This window comes from Sus scrofa, chromosome 2, assembly GCF_000003025.6.
Source record: "Sus scrofa isolate TJ Tabasco breed Duroc chromosome 2, Sscrofa11.1, whole genome shotgun sequence".
Taxonomy (NCBI): Eukaryota; Metazoa; Chordata; class Mammalia; order Artiodactyla; family Suidae; genus Sus; species Sus scrofa.
In genome coordinates, this window is record NC_010444.4 from 53,344,227 (window position 1) to 53,355,877 (window position 11,651).

General features: G+C 35.0%; 1 pseudogene; it reads right to left on the bottom strand.

The window, feature by feature from the left end:
* LOC110259586 lies at positions 805 to 1,797 on the bottom strand (annotated as a pseudogene).

Genomic DNA, 11,651 nt, shown 5'->3' on the forward strand with positions numbered 1-11,651 from the left:
GAAATCCTCTGCAATTTTCTAAATAGAATAAGGTAAAATATAGCACAAATTTCTATTCTTTCTGCCAAGTTCATTTATTCTGGGCTGGGGATGGTTGCTGCAAGGACAATGAAATACTGCCTGGTATGATTCCAAAAATTGATGTCATGTCCATGTTGCTTCTGTTTGAGATGGTGGGTCTAGGGTTCTCTGGTTAGCTGTTGGAGGATATGAGGCTGCTGTTATTGTAAATACTGCTTCTTGGTGGTTATCAGAGAAGTACTGACTCATGCACTTAACTGATCGAGAAACATCTGTGAGGAGATAAATGGAAAAAAAACTGACACCAGTGTGAGAGGTCTCAATCATCTGAAACCATGCAGTGGCAATGGGGGAAGTATTGCAATACTAATTGTTCCCGATAAGAAAGGAAAGAAATATAATCCTTGTAAATCATAAAATAAAGGTGTCATGTGAAAGGATGTATGTAGTCTTGGATGAGGGATGTGTTAATATAGCTTGTGTCTACATCAGAGAGCCTTGGGGTACAGGCTACTGGCAATGCTTGATGTGGAAGGTTTAATACACCTTTATATTTAGTAATGAGGTGGGACATAGGGAAGGACAGTTTTTCTTTTCAGATGGCTCTTCCTCCTCTTCCTCAGATGAACTGTATATGGTTAGATCGATCACCTCTACTTTTGTATTTTTATTTGAGGATTGGTAGGGAGAAACCACTTGGTGCTCTAATATGGAGCTCAAGCATCCATCAACTTCATTTTAAGAAGAAACTGCCTCTACTTCCTTTTTTGGCTTTATAAGTGCCTAAGAATTTTTCTCCTTAAACTGTATTTCATCACAATCTGTGCAGTATTTTAGGATTTCCATAAACAAGACATTGATAATGAGGTGTTCATATGGAGCCTTCTTATCACAGACAGGACAAACCCAAGTTGGCTTTTTCTCATTCATCTGAATATAAAGAATGCATCAAAACACTGCAGACGAGGCCAGAATGGAAATGTTTGCCACATTTTACCAAGTGGACATAGTAGAGAAACCCTCACGCTGGTTGTACTTATATCACTGTCTGGATCTACAGTCAATTTCTCTTTAATTAAATCTCTAGAATAATTTTTTTTTTTTTTTTTTGTCTTTTTGCTATTTCTTGGGCTGCTTCCGCAGCATATGGAAGTTCTCAGGCTAGGGGTCGAATCAGAGCTGTAGCCACCAGCCTATGCCAGAGCCACAGCAACGCAGGATCCAAGCCGCATCTGCAACCTACACCACAGCTCAGGGCAACGCCGGATCGTTAACCCACTGATCAAGGGCAGGGATCGAACCCGCAACCTCATGGTTCCTCGTCGGATTCGTTAACCACTGCGCCACGACGGGAACTTCTCTCTAGAATAATCTTGATTCCTTATTTCCTTTACCTACGTTATAAAACCTCTGAAGAAGAACTGTTGAAGACAACTGTTTTACAATATATACTGCCATGGAATAGTTTCTTCCAATTTCTGCAGTCCATGAAACAACAATGGTGTTTGGTACAGTTGTGGATAGTTGGACAAGAGGTGGTATTAATTGGTCAGCTGTGTTGCTTTGGTTCTATACCAGTTTTAGTAGAGGGAACACAACCTGGAAGGCTGCAAGGTTTTGTATTCACTTTTACACAAGGAGTGGGTGGAAAGTGATTTTCTTGTAAACAAATGGTTTCTGATAAAACCTTAACTGTATCTGCACTGTGAAGTCACATTTGGTCCCAGGAATATTCATGGAACCACTGATTTACTGTACTTGTGGTGTCAAGGTAAATGCAAGGCATGTTTATTGAATGTGCTGACTGTTGTCTGATGCTAGACTGGTGAGGTTTATCAGTTCATCGAATAAATAATAATGTGGTAATTTGTGTAGTTTGATACCCAGATGAACTGGGTGAAGAGTTGGTGTGAAATGTAGGAGTTCCAGTTCATGGTTAGGTTTCAGAAGAGAACAGGGAGTAACAGTGATGATAGAGTGACCATCATAAGTGAATTGTGATGGTAGATGCACATAAATTTGCTGGCTTTGGACTTACACTGGGGATGCACAAGTCCATAGGCATCATGATTTTCTGGGGGGACATCCATCTATAGAGTTCTTTAATTTTAATTTGCACTGTAGGACTGCAGCCAGCCTTTAGCAAATTAGCAAATGCAGGGCTTTTGTCAGAAGTTCTTGTTTGTGTCTGTGCTTTTTTTTTTTTTTTTTTTTGCCCCAGCATAGCCCAACAGTACTCAGAGTTCAGAATTCTAGGGCTCATAACCATTTTCTTTAGTTCTTCTCTGTCTGCAATCCTGTGTTAAAGACTTAATTATAATATATTTTTTCTTTTCTCTTTTAGCTGTTTCATGGTATATGGAGTTCCTCAGCCAAGGATCAGATCTGAGCCACAGTTGTGACCTTCTCCTCATCTGTGGCAACCCAAGATCCTTAACCCATTGGTGTCTGAGTAGGATGGAACGTGTGACCAAGCACTCCAGAGACCTGCCAATCCTGTTGTGCCATAGCAGGAAATCCAAGCGGAAATGTTAAAGGACTGCTAAAATACCACTAAATAAAATAGCCAAATTCACTTACAATAATTTTTCTCAAGCAGTGCAATATAACTTGTATTCTTGTCTACAAATCTCAAATCATCAAAACTTCATTGTATGTGGAAAAGAGTCTCAAAATTTATTCCAATTAATATCAGAAACTGTCAGAATCTATGTTCTTTGAGAAGCATGTTAGATGTTATTTCAGAAATATACGCATTAGTACTTGTTTTACTAAAACTCAACTCCTTAAAAAATATGAATCCTTATATCCTTCATTGTAAATCATAGCAATATGTTATTGGCAGAAGAATCATCTATGCTAAGCCCCTTTCTGTCACTTACTGCAAATACTGGAAGAGCTCAAGTCATTATTGTCATCTATAAATGGAAGCAGTAATTTCAGTAATGACGTAATATTCAGAAAAAAAGTATGATAAACATTAAGCATAATACCCAATGAATATGTCACCTCAAACAGGGATTTTTTTAAACCAATGTAAATGAACAAAACAAAACAAACAAAAACAAATACATACAGAGAACAGAGTAGTTGTTACCAGAGGGAAACTTGGGGAAAAAGGCAAAATAAGTAAAGGGGATCAACTATACAGTGATGGAAAGTAAATTTTTGTGATTAGCACACTATAGTACATACAGAAGTAGAAACATAATGTTTTACAGGTGAAACATTTAATATTATAAGCCAAAGTTACCTAGCTAAAAAAAAATTTTAAAAATGTAATAAAAGGTATTTTTTTAATGTGTGTGAAAACCTTAAGATATAATTTATAAGGAAGCATTTAAATCAGTGGAAGGAGAGAGAGTAAGAAACCAGAGATGGTTAATTTCTTTTACAAATGTCATATTCTGTTAATGCTATGACAGAAGATAAGAGGATAAAGATGACTGAAAGTATGTAAAAATATTTATACAAACAACACTTACAATTCAACAACAGCAAAAAAAAAAAAAAAAAAAAAAAAAGGATAAAAGACCTAAATAGACTTTCTCCAAAAAAAAAAAAAAAATGAATGACCAATGGGAAGGTGAAAAAAAATGTTCAATATCACTAATTATTAGAGAAATGCAAATCAGAACTATGAGGTACCACCTCACACTGGTCAGAATGACCATCATTAAGAAGTCTACAAATAACAAATGCTAGAGAGGGTGTGAAAAAAGAGAACCCTTTTAAATTATTTGTCAGAGGGTAAATTGGTTCAGACACTATGGAAAACAGTATAAAGTTTCCTCATAAAACTTCAGTTTAAAGAACTGTAAAAAGTATATGACATTATATAAATGAATGTCTTTTAACATTTAATTATCTTCTGGTATTCTCTTTCTTTTCTTTCAGGGGAGTCATCTTCAAGGGTTTTGCATTCTCTAACATCATATGAGTAATAAAGTGAGAAAGTCTTTGCTACAGGACTGTAATTCCCATCTCCTGATGCTACAAGTTCCATTAGGATGACATCTCAAAGTAGACTAAAATATACAAAATTCTAATCAAGACTGATGAACATTAATAGGGCTAGATGGTTAACATTTAATTTGTTTTTGATTTCACACATTACTTTTACATTTACCTTTTTGTTTATTTTATTTATAACAAATCCTTCATGAAGTTACTCATCTATTATTTAGTAAAGCCTTAGTTGTATTCAAAAATACATATATAAAGATGGAATTTGACCCATTTTTCTAGACTGCAGAATAATCCTATTTATTTATCATAATACTCAACTAAAAATATTAACCACATGCAATTTTTTTCTATTTTATTTTCTTTTTATGGCTGCACCTGTGGCATATGGAATTTCCTTGGCTGGGGTGACCTATGCCACTGTTGCAGCAACACCAGATCCTTATCCCACTGAGCAAGGCCAGGGATCAAACCTGTGTCCTCACAGACACCATGTCATGTTCTTAACCCACTGAGCTACAATGTGAACTCCTCCAGATGCAATTTTAACAATATTAATTTATTTATTGGTTAAAGACAATGAGAGAATTCTAAGGACAGCAATAGAAAAACCAACAGTCATGTATAAGTTAACTCCTATAAGACTATCAGCTGATTTTTCATCTTTTCATGACCTAGCATGATGTTAGCTATTTGTCATGTATTCCTTTTATTATGATGGGATATGTGGGGATATTTTATATGTATATAAAATTTATACTTTCATTTATTGATGAATCGCAACTCCTCTATTTAATATAGTTTTGGAAGTCATACAACAGCAATCAAAAAAATAAATAAAAGTAATCCAAGGTGGAAGGAATTCCTTCATGTGTATTCATGAACACCTAAGTGAAAATTTTTTAATCTCTTCTATAATATCATACTTGGCTTTTTTCATTTTTTTGGGGGGTGCAATTTTTGGAATATGGAAGTTCCCAGATTTGGGGTAGAATCAGAACTGCAGCTGCCAGTCTACAACATAGCCACAGCTGCCAGTCTGTAATATAGCCACAGCTGTAGAATCTGAGTCACTTCTGCAACCTACACCATAGCTCACAGCAATGCTGGATCCTTAACCAACTGAGTGAGGCCAGGTATTGAAACTGTGTCCTCATGGAAACTAGTCAGGTTCCTTACTGCTGAGCCACAACGAGAACCCCCAATGTTTGTTTTTTTGAAATTAACCTATGCTGTTTTAATTATAAGTTTTTATATTTGAAGATTGGGTAAATATAAAGTAGAATCTTAACCTAAATATTTCTAAGAATAATTTTTTTTCAGACTGAAAAAATTTTTGAGGGCTATCAACTTGTTAATAGGGACCATCTGTTTGCAACAGAGGATCTTTTACCTAGTGGCATACTCAGAAAATTCAAAACCTTCAAAAGGAAAGATTTTGATAAATGAGATATGATAATGACCCTATTTATTAAATTGACATAAATTATACCAATATAATCCCAAACTTTGATTTCAGTTTATTACCTAAAACATGAATTTTACTCAATAAATTAGGAGGATCCTCTTCAATTTCCATCATATTCATTTAATGAATTTCTTAATTGGACATTTTATTTATTTATTTCTAAGAATGTATATAGTAGTGCTGAAGAGTGGGGAATTATGGAATCAAAATCAGAAAGGATCGTATTCTGAATCACAGCAGAGATTTCAGACGGCTTCAGGTGTATGTAAAACCCAGTGCTGAGGAAGAAAAACACCACACGGATGTAGAGAGACACAGGTAGAAAGGTTTTTTTTACTGTCTGCTCCACTTTGAAACTTGAACATCTCTTTCTCTCACTGTTATGGCCTATGACCACAAAGTGACAATCTGGCGGTCCCTCCACTCCTCTGTGATCATGAACCCTCAGTCTAAACAAGATGCCACTGTTCTTCATACTATCCTGCCCTGACCATTTCAGCAATGAAATTGTAATTCTTGCCTTTGTGATAGAAATCTGTGGTGACACCTTTACCTTCCTTATTTGCAAATTTTCTACTGTAAGTTTCCAACAAGAAGAGAGTGAAAAGGAGTTCCCATCATAGCTCAGTGGTTAATGAATCTGACTAGGGATCATGAGGTTGCAGATTTGATCCCTGGCCTCTCTTGGTGGGTTAAGGATCTGGCATTGCCGGGAGCTGTGGTGTAGTTTGCAGACAAGGCTCGGATCCTTTGTTGCTGTCTCTGGCATAGGCTGGCAGCTACAGCTCTTATTAGACACCTAGCCTAGGAACCTCCATATGCAGTGGGTGCAACCCTAGAAAAGACAAAAAGACAAAAAAAAAAAAAAATGAGAGTGAAGAAAAGTTTTCCACTTAAGTGCCTCACAGTATTGTGGTGAAAGCCTTTGTCAGCTGATGCTATATATGTAAAGCCAAACTCCAACTTACTTGTCACTGGTAAATTCTGTACTCTATTTATTTGTTCCTGTTGTCTTGAACACTTTTTTTCCATTTTCTTAGAAACCAGCAGAAAAAAGAGTCTATAAGAAAATGGTGAAAAATAACATTTTAATCAAGAAAATGATGATAAAATATTTCAAGATATTCCTATATTGATTGTGCAAGTTGAAAATGTTTCAGATGTACTTTTTTTTCTTGTTTTTTTTTTTTTTTTTTTTTTAATCTATTCTAGGGCCACACCCATGGCATATGGAGGTTTCCCAGCTAGGGGTTGAATCAGAGTCGTAACCACTGGCCTACAGCCAGAGCCACAGCAACATAGGATCCGAGCCACGTCTGTGGCCTACACCATAGCTCACAGCAATGCCAGATCCTTAACCCAATTAGCGAGACCAGGTATCGAACCTGCAACCTCATGTTTCCTAGTTGGATTCATTAAACACTAAGCCATGACAGGAACTCCCAAATTTACTTTCTTGATTATGCCTTGTAAGATATCAAATTTCCCAGGCTAGGGTGAACTTCCCCACAACTTGCAACAACACTGGATCCTAAACACAAAGAGGAAGGCCAGGGATGGAAACTGCGTCTTCACAGAGAATGTGAACTCCTCTTGATGCAATTTTAATTTTTCCCCCTTTTTGATTTGTACACAATTGATAATAATACTTATAATCCTGATATTTTCTAGACTAATTTTACTACTCAAGCAATTTCGAGGGAAAATATGCAAAAATTAAACAAACCTAGCCATATTTCTAAAAGGTATTAAAATTAATAATGTTGTTTATAAATATTACATGACTATCACAGTCATAAAGGACAGGGTTTTTTTGTTAACTATGTACAAAACTTTGCAGACAGTACCGTAACACCTGAGGCAAATGTCCTTTGCAAGTCTGACTAATAATCTCTTTTATTGTAAATTTAGATTCATTTGAATATGAAGATGCTAAGATCCTTCAGAAGTAGCTATCACATTTGGAGGTGGTGCTTCTGATAATATTGTTCCACACTATAAGCCCTTGAAAGAGGAAGCAGCCTATCATCTAGGCTAGGCTTATATGGTATTTCAAATTTCGAACACTTATACACTGGTAATTTCTAAAAATACATGATATTTTTTCATTTGTGTACATGTTGAAAACATGAACAAGTCTCCAGATAGATCAAGAAACGGATTTTCATTGCTTCTTATTTCTTGGGAAAGGGGGTAGTAAAAAAGAGGAGTGGTCACAAATAGAAATGCTACATTTTAAAATCCTCATAAACAGCAGTCAAAGAAAACCTAGGAAAAAAGAGATCTAAGGATGGTGTGATAAGAGGATGTTGAACACATGTCTCCCCAAGAACACATCAAAAAATTCATCCACCTGTAGCAAAACATTTGCTGAAAACAAACTGGAGAATGACAGAAAGGTTCTTCTACAACCAAGGGTATAAAGAAATATCCACACTTAATCAGGTAGGAAAGGAGGTGATGTGATTAGATTGGGATCTGTGTTCCTAGTAGAGGAGGGGGATATCAGAGATACTCCCTGGGAAGTGCAGGGTTAGAACCACATACTGGGCACCCTATCCCTGAGAACTGAAACTGTGAAATCAAATACCCATTGTTTGATGGTTCCAGAATTTCAGTTTTGTAAGATGAAAAGATTCTGGAGATGGATGTTGGTAATGGCTTCACAACAGTATGAATGTACTTCATTCTACACAATTGTGCACTTTAAATGGTTAATATGGTAAATTTTATGTTATCTATATTTTGCTTCGATTTAAAAAAAAGAGTAGAGTAAAAAATGTTCTTGTTACACAATTATATCTTTAATATGCGCAGTAGAAATTTACTTAACCAAACGACTCCCTCTCTGTTTTTAACAACTGCAAGACAACAAAGGCAAATGTCAAGAGAAATTGTGGATATATAAATAGATTTAAATGTACTAGATCAATATAGTCAACCTTCTTGCCTGAGATGAAAGAGTAAAAGTAGACCCTTATGCATGTTTTGACAACCACACACAGTCATTACAAATCACTGGTCCCTTCATAAACTTCTCTATAACAATGATGTCTGGATCTTTCCTTCTAAAAAAAATGATACTTCTATATATATGTGTGTTTACAGAAGAGAGGAATGCAAATTTAAAACCTAAAAAAATAAGCTTAATAAAAACTTTGAATTTTTCTCAGAATATAAACTCTTCAGCCTCATAGAATATTTAAGTGTGTTTCACCAAGTATGAATTATACAGTCCACATTCTTGGACCACAGTTAATTAATACAGAAAAATAACCAGAATGTAGAAATAGCACAAGGCCTCAACCAAAGATGAATGGATAATGAAACTGTGGATTACATATAGAGGAAAATTATTAGCTTTAAATGGGTAGACTATTCTAACATATGCTTTAGGATGGTGAAACTTGAAGACATTATGCTAAGTGAAATAAGTCATTCACAAAAAGACAATTACTCTATGATTCCACTTGTATGAATTGCTCAGAGTAATTAAATCCATAGGCACAAAGAATAGAATAATAACATATAGAAGATAAAGAGAGAAACATTTACCCTTAGCCCAGCAGCAAATTTTGTCACCCTAAAATGGATCATTCAGAATGGAGTTGCTAAAGTAATTGCAAAAAAGACTAAGACAAGGGAATTAAAGTCTACCTACTAAAAGCAAAGAAAAGGAAATTCCGCTATGAATAATTAATTGAGACTAAAATCACAGTTCATTTCATTTATATTTTGTGGAATTTTTCTCTACTTTCCATATATATAGTATATTGGTTTTCATTTCATATATACTTTAGATTATCATTTATTTTTAATTTTTACATAGGTGTTTATAATTACATAGCATATTATTTATATACTTATTTCAAATTTTACTGCCTGAATTCAGATAAATTATGTCCATATTTTACTTGACAAAGATTCCTCGAAGCTGTATTGATAACATTAGTAGTTAAGGAATCACAAATCTATATAATCTAAAATTTGATTCTCATCAAATATCTTGGATTCTATTCATTCATTAAAATAGAGTTGCTAATTTTGTAGAGAGAAAAAGAAAGGCTAATATAACACAGTGATTATACATTAATTACACTGGTCACAATAGAATGATTTTGGAGTGAGCAATCTAATGCATAAAACCCAGAAAAGAGTTTATTTTATTGAAGTTTGTATCTCATTCAGTGACATTAGGATAAAATTGAAGTAGATTTTTATTATTTTCCAGAATAAAATATTTAAAATATTACTCTCCTTATGGCTTCCTTTATCTCTGTGTTTCTAAGACTATAGATGATAGGATTTAAAAATGGAGGAACAGTGGTATAAAATACAAAAAGAATCATGTCCTTAATAGTTTCTGATGTTACTGATGGCCTTAGGTACATGGAAATGATGGAACTGAGAAAGATAGACAACACGAAGATGTGAGGGACACAGGTGGAAAAGGCTTTTCTTTGCTCCCTAACTGAAAATTTTAGCATAGTTCTAAGTATGTTTATATATGACAGAGTAATGAAGATAAAGAAGATCCCACCAACCACAATGGCAGATAGAAGAAGTAAAATGAAGTTGCTGGAGGTGTCAGAGCAGGAGATCCTCAGCAGAGAGGGGACATCACAGAAGAACTGATGGATCACCTTGGACTGACAGAAGGTCAACTGGAATGTTTTACCTGTGTGCACACCTGAATAGACAAGCCCACTGAGCAGGGAGACAAGAATCATTTGGATAAAGAATTTGTTGTTCATAGTAATTCTGTAATGGAGTGGCTGGCAGATGGCCACATAGTGGTCTTGAGCCATAATGGTGAAGAACTAATATTCACATAAGCAAAGTAAATGACCAAGAATACCTGGGTGGCACAAGCCACCACGGAAATGGTTCTCTTACCAGTGAGAAAATAGACACAGGCAAGTTTTTTTTTAGTATAGTCTGGAGTAAGGGAGCCTGATTCCTCCAGTTCCATTTTTCTTTTTCAATATTACTTTCTCCTAATAAACTCAAATTTTTTGCACAGTAAAGGAAAACATTAAAAATCAAACAAAAATACAACAGACAGAATGGGAGAAAATCTTTGCAAAAATGCAATAGAAAAGGGCCTAATACTCAAAATATACAAACAACTCACACAACTTAGCAGCAAAAAATGCAAACAACCCAACTGAAAAATTGGTAGAGACCTAAATAGACATTTCTCCAAAAAACAAACAAACAAACAAACAAACAAAAAAAACATATGGATGGCCCACAGCATATGAGAAAAATGCTCAACTTCACTAATTATTAAAGAAATATAAATCAAAACTATAATCAATTACCCCTCACACCAGTCAGAATGACTGTCATTAAAAAGTCTACACATAATAAATGCTTCAGAATGTTGGAGAAAAGGGAACTTCTTTATTGTTGATGGGAATGTAGATTGTTACAACCACTATGGAGATTCCTCAGGAAACTAAGTATAGAACTACCATACTCTGGCAATCCAACTCCTGGGCATATATTGAACACAATTTAATTTCATAAAATATATATGCACAGCTATGTTCTTTGTGGTGCTCTTTACAACAGACAAGACCTGGAAACAACTTAAATATCCACCTACATATGAAGGGATTAAGAAGAGGTGGTACAAACATAAAGTGGAATACTACTCAGGCATAATAAAGAAGAAATAATGCCATTAGCAGCAACATGAATGCACCTAGTGATGTTCATACTGAATGAAGACAGAAAGAGAAAAACAAATACTGCATAGTTTTGTTTACATGCGGATTCCAAAATATGGCACAAATGATCCTGTCTACAATGTAGAAACAGATCACAGACATGAGAGCAGACTTGAGGTTGCCAAGCAGGATGGGGGACGAAGTGGGATAGACATGGATTTTGCAGTTGGTACATGCAACTATTACATTTTGAATGGATAAGCAATAAAGTCCTACTATATAGCATAGGGAACTATATCCAGTCTCTTGAGGTAGAACATGATGGAAGATAGTATGAGTAAAAAATGTGTATATATGTATTACTGGGTCACTTTTCTGTACAGCAGAATTTCACATAACACAGTAAATTAACTATAGCCTAATAAAATAATGGAAATTAATAGAAAATAAATTAAAAAATAACAAAAGTTTCCATTGTGGCTCAGTGGTAATGAACACAGCAAGTATCAATGAGGGCATCT